This window comes from Echinops telfairi, unplaced genomic scaffold (assembly GCF_000313985.2).
Source record: "Echinops telfairi isolate 266 unplaced genomic scaffold, ASM31398v2 ScPeMD7_3533;HRSCAF=4204_0, whole genome shotgun sequence".
NCBI classification, from domain to species: Eukaryota; Metazoa; Chordata; class Mammalia; order Afrosoricida; family Tenrecidae; genus Echinops; species Echinops telfairi.
In genome coordinates, this window is record NW_022107431.1 from 96,041,725 (window position 1) to 96,047,915 (window position 6,191).

The window sequence follows — 6,191 nt, forward strand, 5'->3', positions numbered from 1 at the left end:
CAGTGTAAGACATAAAAAAATAATAATTTATAAATTATGAAGGGTTCATGAGGGAGGGTGGGGGAGAGAGGGGATAAAACTGAGGAGCTGATACCAGGGACTCAGGTAAAAAGAAATTGTTTTGAAAATGATGATGGCAACAAATGTACGGATGGGCTTGACACAATGGATGGATGGATAGATTGTGATGAGTTGTACGAGCCCCAATAAAATGATAAAAAAAAGACAAATAAGCAGGATTGTTAATAACTTCATGACTATGAGGAACAATACCAAGTTAAAGGAAGTCCACTTCTGGGCCATATAATCTAATCTGGTCTCCTAAGTAATGAGGCAGGGGGCCTGTCTCACATCCATCAAGCATATCATCACTTCGATATGTTCATCCGTGGCAGTTACATAATCTGTCAACTTGTGAAGGGGTGGGGTCCAGCCTGTCAATCAGGTCACAACTTGTTGACCCTATTTGGAGGTGTCACAGAGGAAAAATAGCTCACTGGACGTCAAATACACACACTCTCTGCTTCATGTTCCTGCTGACAAGCCAGATGTGCTATAGTGATGGGGACAGACCCCTGGGGCTGGAGGAGTCATGTGGAGACCCACACCAATGCTGAGATGCTTCCACTGCCAGTGGATCCACAAGACTTTCCACCCACTGGCCTGTGATCTTTCTTCCTGCATTCCTCATCATTCCTTCCTGCATGAGTCTGAAGAAGAATGTAGTAATGGACATATGGGCTAATATCGGATTTATGGACTTGACCTGGACTGGGCTGGGATGTTTTCTTAATACAAAATTATTCTTTGATATAAAACTCTCTCTTACACACATATAGACAAAGATGGTTATTCTAGGTGTTAGTGAGCTGAAGTGAACTGATATTGCTCATTTTGAATCAGATAATCATATGGTGTACTGTGCTGGGAATGACACCATCATGAAAAATGGCATTGCATTCATCCTTAAAAATGACATTTCAAGAGCTGTCTTGAAGTACAATACTGTCTGTGATAGGATTATATCTATCTGCCTTCATAGAAATTCAATCAATACAACTATTATTCAAATGTATGCACCAACCACTAAAGCTAGTGTTGAAATTAAAGAATTCTACCAATATCTTCAGTCTGAAATTGATTAAACATGTAATCAAGGTGCATTAATAAATATTGGTGATTGGAATGAAAAAGTTGGACACGAAGAAGGAACAATAGTTGGAAAATAGGGTGATAGAAATGGTGATAGAAATGACGCTGAAGGTTGCAGGATAGAATGTTGCAAGATCACCAACGTGTTCATAGAAAATACCTTTTTTCAATCACACAAACAGCAACTATATGCATGAATTTCTCCTGGTGAAATATACAGAAGTCAAATTAACTACATCTGTGGGAAAAGACTATGGAGAAGCTCAATATCATTAGCTAAAACCAGGCCAGGGCTGACAGTGGAACAAGCTATCAATTGTTCATATGTAAGTTCAAGTTGAAGATGAAGAAAATTAAAACCAGTCCATGGGAACCAAAATACAAACTTGAATATATCCCATCTGAATGTCAAGAATATCTAAGGATAGATTTGATAAGAGACTGAAACTTGCTCTTAACTGTAGAGTAGCTTGGGCAAAATTTTAAAAAATGATTAAAACAAAGACCTGAACAAAAAATGTCAAAGGGCAGCTCGAGAAGACAAAGTAAAATAATATAATTCAATGGGCAAAGGCCTAAATTTAGAAAAGCAAAAAGGAAGAACACACTTAATATATGTTAAACCAAAAGAATTGAAGAAAAAAATTCCAGCCTTGAGTTGTAATAGTGAAAGATTCTATGGGCAAAATATTGGATGATGCAGGAAGCATCAAAAGAGGTGGAAAAATGCACAGTCACTGTACCAAAAAGAACGAGTCGACATTCCACTATTTTTTTGAGGTAGCTTGTGAGCAAGAACCAATGGTACTGAAAGAAGTCCAAACTGGACTGAATGCATTAGCCAAAAACAAGGCTCCAGGAATTTATGGAGTAGCCATGGAAATATTTAAACAACCTGGTGGAAGAACTGGAGGCTCTCACCCATCTATGTTAGGAAATTTGGGAAATAGCTGACTAGAAGAGAACCATATTTATTCCCATTCCAAAGAAAGGTGACCCAACAGAATCCTCAAATTACATGGATATCACATGCAAGTAATTTTTTGTTGATGATCATCCAACAATGGTTCAGCAGTGTATTGACCAGGGAGCTACCAAAAATTCAGATGGGATTCAGAAGAGACCTTGAACAAGGGATGTTATTGCTGAGGTCTGATGGAACTTAGCTGAAAGCAGAGATCACCAGAAATATATTTACCTGTGTTTTATTGATTATAGCAAGGCATTTAACTGTGGGGATCATAACTATGGATATCCTTCAGAAGAATAATTCCAGAACACTTCATTGTACTTCTGTGGAACTTGTACAGGGATCCAAAGGCAATTGTGTGAATAGAACAAGGGAATACTGCATGGTTTAAAATCAGAAAAAGTATACACCGGAGTTGTATCCTTTCACCACATTATTCAATCTTTATGCTTAGCAAATCATCAGAGAACCTGGCTTATATGAAGAAGAATGGGGTATCAGGATTGGAGGAAGGCTTATTAATAACCTGTGATATTCAGAGGATGCTACCTTGCTTGCTCAAAGTTAGGGGTCTTCAAGCACTTGCTGATGAAGATCAAGGATTGCAGCCTTCAGTATGGATTACAACTCAATGTCAAGACCCAAATCTTCACAACTGGAATACTTCATGGTAAAGGGAGATGATTGAAGTTGTCAAAGATTTTGTCTTAGTTGGATCCACAATCAGTGTTCATGGAAGCAGCAGTTAAGAGATCAAGTGACACATTGCACTGGGTAAATCTGCTGCATAAGACTTCTGTGACAGTTACATAATCTCCTATCAACTTGAGCGAAGGGGTGAGTCTATCCTGTCAATCTGGTCAAAGCCAATAACACCTCTGTGTGGGCATGGCCTTCTCCTGAGGATTCTGAGAACTCCTGTCTTCCTCCCTGGAGGTGGGACCGACACACTTTCTGCTTGTCTTCCTGCTGACAAGACACATGGAGCCATACTGATCCCAGCCAGAGCCCTGGAGCTGGAGGAGCCATGTGGAGACCCACACCAGGGCTGAGATGCTTCCACTACCACTGGATCCACAAGACTTTCCACCCACAGGCCTGCGATCTTCCTGAATTCAGCATCATTGCGTGTGTTGCATGACTCTGAAGAGAAATTTATAGACTGGTATCGGACATATGTGTTAATATCGGACTTATGGACTTGATGTGGATTGGGCTGGGGTGTTTTCTTAATACATAATTACTCTTTGATATAACGTTCTCTCTTATACACATATGCGTGTCTCTGGAATTGTTTCCCTGGTCAACCCAGACTAAAACAACCTCTCTAAAGTATTGAAAAGCAGGCAGATGACTGAGAGCTAAAGTGCACCTAACCCAAGCCATGCATGGTACAGTATTTTCAATCACCTTATATGCATGTGAAATTTGGACATTGAGTAAGGAAAACTGAAGGAGAATCAATGCCTATGAATTGTGCAGGCAGAGAATATCGAAAGTACCACGGACTGCCAAAAAACCCCATGTCTGTCTCGGAAGAAGTATAGCCAGAATGCTCCTTTGCGGCAAGGATGGTGAGAACTTGTACCACATACTTTGGACATGTTTTCAGCAGAGACCTGTTCCTGACGAAGGGACCTCATGCTTGGTAAAGGAGAAGGTCAGTGTAAAATAGGAAGGCCCTGGACAGGATGGGTTGACGCGGTGGTTGCAGCAATGGGCTCAAACATAACAATCATTGTGAGGATGGCGTAGGACCGGGCATGGCTTCATTCTGTTTTAGACGCGGTTGCTATGAGTCAGAACCAACTCAATGGCACCTAACAAGAAGCAGCAACAACTGCAGGCATTTTTTTGGAGTCTTGAGTACTCCCTTCCCAATGATAAAAGGAGATGTTGAATCATATGTCCCTGTGTCCTCTAGATATTTGTTTCCTTAAAGTTCAAACCAATAACTGTCTCAGTCGTGCTTCACAATTAGCCAGTTGACATGAGTTAGTGGACTCTGACTCATGGAGATCACATGCATCTCAGAGTAGGGCTGAGGTTGTCAATGGTTACTTTTCCAGAAGTAGATCAGCAAACCTTTCTTTCAAGGCACCTCTGCATGGACTTGAGCCTTCAGTCTCTTGGTTAGAAGGTGATCGCATTAACGCTTTGTACCATTACTCTAATTGAAGACACCTTGTTAATATTGTGTTAATTGTGTGATAATTGTATTAATAGGATGTAAAATCAGAAGCATTATGATTACATTGTTATTGCTCTGAGGTGCATGCCATCCTCTCAACCCTGACTCACAGCCACACCCGATTTATAATAGAAAAGAGTGGACCCCTGCCCCAGTCCTGTGCCATCCTCACAATGGTTATATTTGAACTGACTGTTGCAGCCACTGTGTCAAACCCTCTCATTGAGGGTCTTCCTCTTTTTCATTGATCCTCTCCATACCAAAGATGATATCCTTCTCTCGTGATTGCTCTTTCTTGATAACATGTCCAAAGTATGTGCAAGAAAGTCTCGCCCTCTTTGCTTCTATGGAGCATTCTGTCTGTATTTCTTCCAAGAAAGATTACTTTGTTCTCATAGTCCATGGTACCTTCAACATTCTTTGCCAATACCACGATTCCAATATAGCAATTATTCTCTGGTCTTCTTTATTCATTGTCCAGTTTTCACATGCATACGAGGCCTTTGAAAATACGATGGCTTGGCAATTTATAATTAAGGGAAAACTGAAAATGTGACTTACCATGTAGATATTTTCCTGGAGAAGGTGTAGTTCAAGCTCCTTGTCAAAAAAACAAGGCAATCTCTTTCCAGCCAGCACCGGGCGATGAGCACCTCTCCGGACGACTGGCACAAGCGCTGCAAGCCCGGGGTCATGAGAAAGCCCTACCACAAGTATGAGCTGGGACTCCCCGGCACCAACTCTAAGGTTGCCCCCCACCCCCCTCCACACAGTTCGGGTGAGAGGAGGCAACAAAAAGCACAGGGCCCTGAGGCTGGATGTGGAGAACTTGTCCCGGGGCTCAGAGTGTTGTACCCGCAAAACATGAATCATCAGTAATGCCTTGTGTACAACGCATCCAACAAGGGACTGGTCCACACCAAGGCACAGGTGAAGAACCGCATGGTGCTCATTGTCAGTGGTACGAATCCCACGATGCACTGATCCTGGGCAGGAAGAAGGGGGCTAAAGTGACTCCTGAAGAAGGAGAGGTATTAAATGAAAAGCGGTCAAAGAAAATTCAGAACAAATATAATGAAAGGAAGAAAAATGCAAAAACCAGTAGTGTTCCGGAGGAGCAGGCTGAGCAGGGCAAGCTCCAGCGTGGCCCAACAGAGGGCTGTGCGCCAGAGGGCAAGGAGCTAGAGCTCCCTACGGAAAATGAACGCTCGACAAGGCACGTGTATTAAAGGTGTTCTGATCCTAGCACGTGTATTAAAGGTATCCATTCGGAAACAAGGTGAGGGGCATGGTGGGGAGGTATAGAGAACAGGGAAGGCGGTGTCAAACCATATGTAAAAATGCTGCGCTACAGAGGGGACATTGAGACGCAACTGAAATGTCTGGCAGCGAGAAGAACATTTTTTTTTTTTTTACTTCGGATCAATGGCTAGAAATGCCTTATTGCTGACAAAGTCCATTGCAAACTCTGAAAGGTGTCATGTCTGACATATCTTCTCTAGTTCCACATGAGGGAGGCAGAGCCATTTGTCCACTAAATGCCTCCCGAACCAGGAGAAACAGGAGAGGAAGGCACAGGATGAGCTGTGCAGGGGAAGCTTTGAGCATGATTAAAGGGTTTGGTAATTAAATTTTCCACACTACATTGCATTGACTCCCCAACTCTTCCAATGCAGAGAAAGCCCTTCTGGAACTCATCAGCCTCTACATCGTCCATCACCAAGACTTTTTCATCTTAATTAAGGGCTTCCAAGTCTTAATTGCTTAAATCTCTTTGGGGAAGTCTCAATACACAGATTGATTTGTTTGTGGCAGGACAAAATTACCTTGTTCCCCCCCAAGTTTGAAATTCTCTTTTAAATGCCTATAAGAACCTGT

At 42.1% G+C, this 6,191-nt stretch overlaps 1 pseudogene; it reads left to right on the forward strand.

Annotated features, from left to right (window-relative positions):
• The first annotated feature begins 4,958 nt into the window (after positions 1–4,958).
• On the forward strand, positions 4,959–5,542 carry LOC101638628 (annotated as a pseudogene).
• The last annotated feature ends 649 nt before the right edge of the window (positions 5,543–6,191 follow it).